This window comes from Petaurus breviceps, unplaced genomic scaffold, assembly GCF_028583685.1.
Source record: "Petaurus breviceps papuanus isolate PSGF00001 unplaced genomic scaffold, PetGlider_PUasm1.0 139, whole genome shotgun sequence".
Lineage (NCBI taxonomy): Eukaryota > Metazoa > Chordata > Mammalia > Diprotodontia > Petauridae > Petaurus > Petaurus breviceps.
In genome coordinates, this window is record NW_027185697.1 from 10360931 (window position 1) to 10370661 (window position 9731).

Below are 9731 nucleotides of genomic sequence, written 5' to 3' on the forward strand. Positions count from 1 at the left end.
AGCACACACATGCATACAGCACTCAAAGGTGTTCACATGTGGCTTCTGCATACATAAACACATGTGTAGAGAGCACATATGTTGTCATACATGAATGCCATATACATGGGCATGCATGTGTGCGACAGACCAAAGTACCCACAGAAACTTCTCAAACCCATAGATTCACAATCTGCAGTGTGTACATAGTACAGACACATGTTTATCATACATAGATGGGTACATATATGTGCACTGACTGACAGACAGTGGTGGGCCATGCATCCCCATGCAAACGTGCTCTGACACATGCATGCAGCCCAACCCAGCCCAGCAGAGCTCCAGGGAGAGGGCCTCCCTCTTCTTCCCTCTCCCTCCTTTCCTTCCTCCCGTCTAGCACCGTGGCCCAGGCCACCCCACTCATCCCTCCTGGCACTAACGCGGCCTGACATGCCCGTTGCACGAGGCGCCTCCCCCAGAAGCCGTTAGGAGCTGCTCGCTACTTCAGTGGGTGCTAATTGGCTCTGTGATGGGCCTTGGGTCACCGCTCGGTCAGCCGTGGCTGATACTATCTCCCTGCCTGTCCTGAGAAAGGTTCTGTTGTCCACTCTGCTCAGGCCTCAGCGGGCTGCTGAACCGTGAATGCGTGGCCACGTGGGACTGGGCCATGTGAGTCCCCTAGATGATTCTCTTCCCCCGCTCACTCACACACACACACCAGTAGATCAGGGAGGGGGCAGACAGCTGGACTGGGGAGCTAGCGCTAGAGAAAGGTGCTGATGGGCTGTGACCCTCCATCCCCAAAATTCTCCCTTGTCACGGGGCCTAAAATCCACATGTCTTTCAACTTAGCATTCCCCTCCCCGGAAGCCTCCTTAAAAATGCAAGCACTGACCCAGCAGACACTTCAGTAGGTCTGACCCGATTTGATTGTTTTTCCTCTGATGGGATGATTCAGGAGGCATCATGAAGGCATGGAGTGCCATGCAGGAGAAGGAAGGCCGACAGGGCAGGAGATAGGGCAATGAAGAACAGTCCCAAGAAACAGGGCATGAGAGGCAGTGTGTGTGTGTTTAGAGGAAGTCAGCAGACCCAGGCTGGGGTTCAGACTCTACCCTGGGCCACTCTGGTCCACAGTGATCTCTGGTGTGACATGAGAGGGCTGACCTCTGAAATCCTTTCTAGTTCCAAAAGCAAGGATCCTTTGATGGAGAATCCTCCTGAGAATGCCTCCCAGTCCCCAAGCCTCTGGAACAAGATCCCTGTCATCATTCAAATAATTGCTGAAATTCCTCCTCCTCCTCCTCCAGGAAGCCTCCCTGGAGAAAAACTCCCTTCTGGACTGTAGCCTTTACCTCTGTCGAGCTGGAGACCAGATCTCTCCATCTGCTCAGCAACGTCAGTCAAAGGTCTCACACACCTGCCGAGAGCAGAGCAGTGCGCCTGCATCATGGAGGGGACCCCAGGCAGGTGGGGCGTGCCTCCTCCTGCCTGTCTTTTCTCTAAAGGATTGCTCAGCAGAGGTGACTGGATAACTGAGAGCTTCAGGAAATGGTTTAGTAGACACTAAATGGCACAAATGAGGAGGAAACAAATTCAGAGAGTGATGGAATCCTAGAATCTTGAAAGGGCTCTCAGTGGTCCAAGCCCAACCCTTCTCAGAAAGGAATTCCCCATTAAAACTTAGTGGAGAACAGTCCTCCACATTCTGTTTGAAGGCCTCTAACTACAGGGAGCTCACTGTCGAACCCAAGATCTCATTAGTTTTTTAAATTATTGAACTTGAGGTCCACTAAAACTCCCAGATCTTTTTCAGATAAACTGCTCTCTAGCCATTCCTCCCCAGTCTCGTACTTGTGAAGATGATTTTTTGAACCCAAACAAAGACTTTACATTTATCCTTACTGGATTTCATCTCGTTAGATTCATTCCAATTCCCTTGACTATCAAAAATCTTTTTGGATCAAGACTCCATCATCCAGTGCCAAATTAGTAAATATGCTATCTATGCCTTAATTGAAATCATTGAGGAAAGTGTGAAGCAGTATAAACTCCTCTACAGACATTTGCCATGGTCACATAGCTGCTGCTAGTGGTAGGTTTGAACCCAGGTCATCCTGACTCAACACCCAGGGCTTTAATTCACTAAACAACAATGCCAATGAAAGATCTCAAGGGCAGGGACTGAGTGACCCACAAATTACCTTATCAGATCGCAGGTTAATAGACAATAAGCTCTTCCAGTCTTCCTACTACCTGGGGTGGAAGGATTTGGACCTCTTTGGAACCAGATTTCCCAGCTTCCTCTGTAGTTGGTGTCAAGGAGATGGGTTAGCAGAGAGGGAATCCTGGGGGTCCTCATGCTCAGGAGGGGAAGTGAGGTCTCATACTTACTCCTCCCACCTCTGGTCTTGTCCCCAAACTGCACATCCCAGGACCACCAGCACCTTGGGACTCTCACAACATCTTTTGACTGAAGGGGCTGATTTCCAATCTACCTGTCCTGATAACTGGATTTATTAGCACTGATGGGGAAAGAGAAAAAGGGAGTTGGGACAGCCCAACAGCAATGTGGAAGTCAGAAGAACAGGCGATTGCCTCACACTTGGCAGCATCTTTTCCCTCCTTGCTGCCCCATGGTTTCCTCCAAGAATCCTACCTTAAGCAGGAACAAGAGGGAGAGACAGTCAGCAAAGCATGTTTACTACCCCAGCTAGAACATAATAATCCCTTCTCGCCCTTGACGCCTGCCCCAAACATTTCAGATTCTCTTAACTGTTCATCTTCTGTATGAAGCCTTCCCAATACACACAGCTGCTAGTGCCCTGCCTCCCAAAATCATGCTGTATTCATTCGCAACCTATTTCTATAAGCACATGTGATCTCCTCTGTGAAAGTAAATTTTTGAGGACAGGCTTGACTTTTGCCTCTGTAAACCCAGCACAGAGCACACAGTGATTGCTTAATAAATATTTGTTTGACCTCCACCCTCACCTATGCAGAGGTGGGGATACACAGGTGTGGGATATTGAATAATTGTCAGAATTATTCAATGTACTAATCAGTTTTATTATTTTTTTATCTTCTTTGAAACAAGTTTAGATATGTGAGATGGCCTTCTGGCAGTGGTAAAGGAAAATGATATGAAGGGAATTTATGTGATATAAAATTTTAAAATCAATAACATTTTTTAATAGAAAAATAAATACTTGTTTGCTATTTGAACGACTGAGTGAATGAATGATAAGACACTTCTGGTAATTCATAAGTCAAGTACCATAAAGCACCTTGTAAATAAACAAGTGTAGCCCATTTATGGCATTGCTAGAGGGTAGAGGGATGGCTTTGGACTCTGGAGGTTTTGCTTCTGACATTTATTAGATATGTGGCCATGGATGAATCACCTACCCCCTCTGAGGCCCAGCTCCTTCAGCTGGAAAATGGGTGTACCTGTGTTAGCTGCCTCAGGGGCCTACAGCGAAGCCGGAGGTAATGCATGTCTAAAGATGCAGATACCATCATCACCATCATCATTGTGGTTGTTGTTACTGTCAGCTTTTAAAAACAGTGTAATTTTTCAAATGTTCTTCAGAAGATTACCATAGTGTGTGTGTGTGTGTGTGTGTGTGTGTGTGTGTGATTACAAACTACTAGGAAAGATCTGGAAAGCTTTGGTGGTTAAGAGCCTCAGAATTTCTTAAGCTGACCCAGGCCCCAGAACCCTGGCACTGCCTAATGCACATGTCGGTGTTCTGGAGCTCTACAATCCAAAAGATGTCCCACTTTCTTCCTAATTATCCAGCTTTGGGGGGGAGCATTTCATGAGCTTTTGTCCTGAGGCATGGGAAGGGAAACAGGACCTCAGGTATTGGTACTGGAGAGAGAAGGTCCCTTTCTTCACCAGATGCTCTCAGTCTTGTAGGTTCCAAGGAACCGAGGGACAAGAACCTGACAATATGGCAAAGTCCTGGAGGGTTCCTCAGTCAGTCAATAGATACACATTTATTAAGCCCCTACATGTGCTACCAATAATATAAATACAAAGAACAAAACAGTTCCTATTGCTTTGGCTCTATGTGACCTGCCTTAGGAGGGCACTGTTTTGGGTTGTGAAAAAAATCAGTATGAATATTCTATTAATGACCCTCTTATCAGTTAAGCACATTCTTAGATGACAGGAACACAGTCCATCAATCACAGGGAATGAAAGCCTTTCCACCTTTGTAGGACCCACCCCAGCCTTCATGAAGCCGGAGTCATTCCCAAACCTTGATGGCCCCGAAGGGGCTCAGGAATATTTGCCAAGAATAAATTAAAACAATCATGATGTACCGCCTCACATCTAAATCAAATCTACATTGAAACCCAGTGCTGGTGGGGCTGTGGGGAAGCAGGTACTCTCACTCTTCCGAAGGACTAGCACAAGCTGGTGTAGTCATTCTGGAAACAATACTGAGCATGATCCAAAAACCATAAAATCAACCTGCCCTTTGGACCAATAACCTCATTCCAGGACCTATGAGCAGAAGATAGAATGAAAAAGCAAAGGACACACCCTCTGTCGAAAGGCCTTTGTGGCTGTCTACATAGCAGCAAGGAACCAGAAACACCAGGCTATGGGACATTGATGCAATGGAAGCTGTGTCGACACGAACAACAAGTTTAGCCGAAGGGTTTAGCCGAAGCCAGGAAGGTGGAGCAAAGAGGCAAAAGGAAAATCCAGAACATTGCATCCACCGATATGGCAACGATTTGAAAAGAAAGTTGCACAGTCAATTAGGAGGCATCCCTAAGTTTGTGGTTTCCCGGAGCTATTGCTGCTTGAATACATAATTGATTTTTTAAATTGCAAAGTAAATTAGATTGATGATAATAGGTCAACAGCCTGTGATTTCTTAGATGTGGTAATGCCCTTCTCAATTCATCTGTAACTCAGGACAAAAGTCTCAGTGAGTTGCCTTTGGTCACGAAGCCAGTAAGTATCTGATGGGGTGCTTGGGATCTATGTTTGTAAAACCAATTTGTAATACCAATTTGTAACATCAATTTGTAAAACCAGTTTGTAAAATCACACTCCATCCCCCCCCCCCGCTTCAGAGCAATAACTGCCCAGCAACAATTATCTCAGCTTGGAACAATAACAAACTATTCCTATGAATCCTTCACTAAAGTATCTATAAACATTCCAGCTTAGGCAACTATTATCTCCCCCTTGTATAGTGTACTACTGCCCCCATGAATCCTTCGGTGCCCTATCTCTAGGTTGACTCCTTGGCTGACTCAATGAATCCTTCAAGACCCTATCTCTGGGTTAATTCCTTAGTCTATTATCCCCTGAGTCTCGTTAGCCTTGGTTCCCAGACATTAATCTTGTCAAACATGACACTGATGGGTGGCAGACTGGGCACTTCTCCATCAGCCCTTGACCCACCTAGTTAGCATAATTGGCATGGGTTCTCCTATGGATGATTCTATATAAACCTTAATTCTACCCCTTTAAGGTTGCAGGTCCCCTAAGAATCCTTGCCCGCTGTAAGGCATATAATAAACTTTTTCAGCTCTGACTCTAAGTTAGCCTGAGCTGAATTCTTTCCAGACTGAATCGTAGGTTCTGGTCTTAGTTAAGATCAAAGTTCCTGCTGAACCTATTGGGAGTCATCCCTCATCATATCCAAAGTGAGATTTGAACCCCAGACTTTCTAACACCAAGTCCAGCACTCATGTTCATTTCAATTAGATAATAATTATTGAAATCTATAGATAATACATTTTTTTACTGGTCTGGTCCTATGATTTTATTAGTATGGGTCACTCTGGAAGAGACTCCCTTTGCAGAGTTATCTGTAACTTATCTTGGAGAATTGCTTGGGGCAATTTACCAAGGTCACTCAGACAGAATATGCCAGGACTTGAATGCAGATCTTCCTAACTTTGAGGCTACTCCTCTATCCACTTTGCCCCGCTTACCCTTTAAGAAATAATCATAAGAAAATTATATTATACATAATATATGTATATTATACACACATCCACACCCACATATACACATGAATACATCCACACACAGTTTTAAAAGACATTGACCTGTTCTCGGAACCCTGGTGACCTCTGAGGAGCTCAGGCATCACACCATCAGACGCACTTAGCCAAGCTCAGGGCACCTCGCTAAGCCCAGGCTGAGCAGCCCGAATATATGGCCCTTAGAAAGTCTCCCGGGGTCCCAGCTCCTCAAAGCGGCTTCTCTCTGCACCCATATCCTTTCCTTCGCTCTCCCCAGGCCATGGGACCACCTGCAGCAGCTCCAAAGGAGCCCATTGTTCCTTTTAACCTCTCTCTGGGGAGAAGAGAAGGTACGGAGCAGCCGGACCTTCAGTGGCCTCCTCCACCACCAGTCACACCCCCATACACCCCTGGTGAGATATCTGTCAAATAAATGAAAACCTGCTGCCCAGCACTTAGAGTGCCCGCACATGCATGTACACATACAATGGCACAGAAGATGCACGTATACAAGGTGTGCATCCACACCCACCGTGTGCATGCATCCCCCCGCACACACACACATACAGAGCTCTGAACACAGCTTATCCTCATACCCTCGCACCAACCCAAACACACCCACCCACAATGCGGGCACACGCTCACCAGCACTGTCCCTGCATCTCAGCAGCCCGCCCTGGCATCCGCATCCTGCAGGACAAGTTCAGAGGAAGGCACAAGTTGCTTCTTACTTCCCCTTTTCTCATCCTTCCCCTCCCCCCACCCATGGAGGACTTGGGGACAGACTGGCTGGTGCCAGCCATTCACTCCAGCTCAGGCTTAATGAGGCTGCAGACCCCTTCCCCCCAATCATTTCCAAGCTGCTCCTGAGGCCTTCCCCATCTGGGGACAATCCAGCACCCTTCCCCCAGTCCAAACAGCCCCATTCTCCATCCCCAAACAGGTGGAATAGAGGCCCCTCCCTTAGGCCTCTTCTTTCCTCAGTAACCAGATCCACAGAGAGTGAGCCAGGAAGCATCATGTCTACCCCAGCTTTGGTCATTCCATAGACCCTGCTGTCCCGTCTGAATCTTTATTGCCTCCTACATCACCCCCCCCACACACACACACACACACAGAGTCCAGTGGTGACCTCCAGCCGGGTCCCCTCCCTGCCTCTTCTCTCTCCTTCCTCCAAGCTTGTGCCCACCCCCCACCTCCCTGCAAGGGGCTTGCGGATGCCCTTCTCTGGGTGAGCCCTTGTCAAAGATACTTGTGACAGACCGTTGTAGCAAATGCAAGCACACAAAATCACCCCCCAGGCTTCCCTTTTCCTAACGTTAACTGGGAGGACCAGAGCCGGAGTAATTAAGCTGCATAACAGGCTCTTAGTTGAGCTACTGTTTGGTGCTAAGGAGGGACTTTCAATCAGAAGATATTTGCCTCAGAGAGAAGGCTGCATGCATGACCCGTGGGTTTGTGGGCAGTGGGCCTGGGTTTGAATTTCTCCTTCCTCTTTAATGATGATCTCTATAAAACTCTCCCATTTCCCCCCAGATGTCTCTGGAGTTGCAAATTAAAAATAAGTCTGAGGTATCGCCTTAACCCAATCACATTTGCAAAGATGGAAACTTGAATGTTAATAAGGCCATGGTGCAAACTGCTTCTGTCTCGGGGGAGAGCAAAGCTGGCTGGTTGGTCCTCCCTCCTCCTTCTTTCCTGGTTCCTGTACATTTTAGCATATCCACCACTTGGCCATTCAGTCTCTGCTTGAAAACCTCCAAGATGGGGGAGCATTTGAACAGCTGCTCCAGGGAAAGGGGTGGAATAGGGCCCACTGGGGCCGGCTGGAGTCAGGACTCTCTCTCCTTTGCCCTCCCTAAAATTCCAACCCTATATATCCTGGCTTGTGACTGAAACCTTTAAAAGCCTACTTGGGGTACCCTGGTTTCTGAGTACCCTGGGACTGTGCTGTAGGAACAAATCCCTGACTATTTTTTTCATGAGCCACACCCAATTGCAACAATAAACTCATTAATCTAGTGTAGAAAGAGGAACCACCAATTCAGTTTAAGGCTCTCTGTGTGGGATGGTTTAGAATTATAAGCATAAACTAAAACAACAGCTCTTCATGCCCCCAGATGGCATCTAGCTGGGAAGGAAACATCTCAGATAATGAAATGATTCCAAGTAGTCAGTCACAGGCTCCTTGGGTGCCATCTCTGAACACAATTAAAAAGATACACCGCCAGACAAGATTTTTAAAAAATTATCTTATTTTTCTATCAGCAAAAAATCCATCTTCTCGGGGCGGCCAGGTAGCACAGCGAGTAAGAGCACCGGCCCCAGAGTTGGGATGACCTGGGATCGAATCCAGGCTCAGACACTTAGCACCCACCCAGAAACACCTGGCCATGTAACCTTGAGCAAGTTACTTAACCCCAATTGCTTAGGGGCGGCCAGGTGGCTCAGCGAGTAAGAGCACCGGCTCCAGTGTCGGGATGACCTGGATCAAATCCGGGCTCAGATACTCAGCACCACACCCAGAAATAACTGGCCGTGTAACCTTGACCAAGTTACTTAACCCCGATTGCTTAAAAAAAAAAAATCCATCTTCTCTCCTTCCTATCCCAATCACATTGAGAATGAAAAAAAAAAAGCAAAAACCCTGTTACAAACATGCATAGTTAATCAAAACCAATTTCCACATTGGCCACGTCCAATGTATGTCTCCTTCTGCCCTGAGACCTTCACTTCTCTGCTTGGTGGGTGGTGGGAAGCAGGTTTCTCCATTAGTACTCAGGAATAAGCCGTGGTCATTATGCTGATCAGAGTTCCTAAGCCTTTCAGAGCAGTTTGCTTTCACCCCATGACTGTAATTTCATAAACTGAAACCACTGCAATGGATCTTATCTTTTTTTTTTTTAAAGCAATTGGGGTTAAGTAACTTGCTCAAGATTCCACGGTCAGGTCTTTCTGGGTGGGTGCTAAGTGTCTAAGCTCTGGATTCCATCCCAGGTCATCCTGACTCTGGGGCCAGTGTTCTTACTCTCTGTGTAGATCTTATCTTTTATCTAGAGCCAGGAAGGAATTCTTTACTGGGAGAGTCCATGTCTTAAAAAAAAAAAAAAATTCTGACCTCTGTATTTCCGTATAATCAGTTTCCTTTGTAATCTTTTGCATTTTACTTATACATTTAAGCACTTAAATTCTAGATATCTCAATTATACACATTAAATTGAAACACACTTAAATTATTCTGGCACAGGGCTATAGGCTTCACCAGTCTGCCCAAGGGGTCTGTGACACATCAAAGGTGAAAAGCCCCCCCTAAACTAGAGAACGTCAGATTAAAAGTACTATGGAAACAATAAGGAACAGTTTTTAAAAGTGCAGGGGGCCTCTAGATTTAAACCTTTCAGATAGAAAAGGAAGGGGAAAGAGAGTAGAAAGGAAAAGTTTATTTAAGTAATTTAAATTTATCTCCCGCCCACTCTGGTCCCTGCCAACGTCTGTCTCGTGGGGAGAAAGGTGCTCCACAGAGTGATGGGGCCCCGGTGTGCCTGACACCACCTTTCTCTGCCTTTGTCACCCATCTAAGTTTCTCTCCCACTCCCAGGCACTTACTTCCTAAAACTTCCCAGCGTGGCAGTAACTCCACCCCGCCCCACAGCTCTATCCATCCTTTTCTTGAGCTAGGAAAAATAGCAAAAACTCCAAATCCCAGAGTCCTTAGCAAGGACTCAGATCACTTCCTCTTCTTTCTGGGGAAG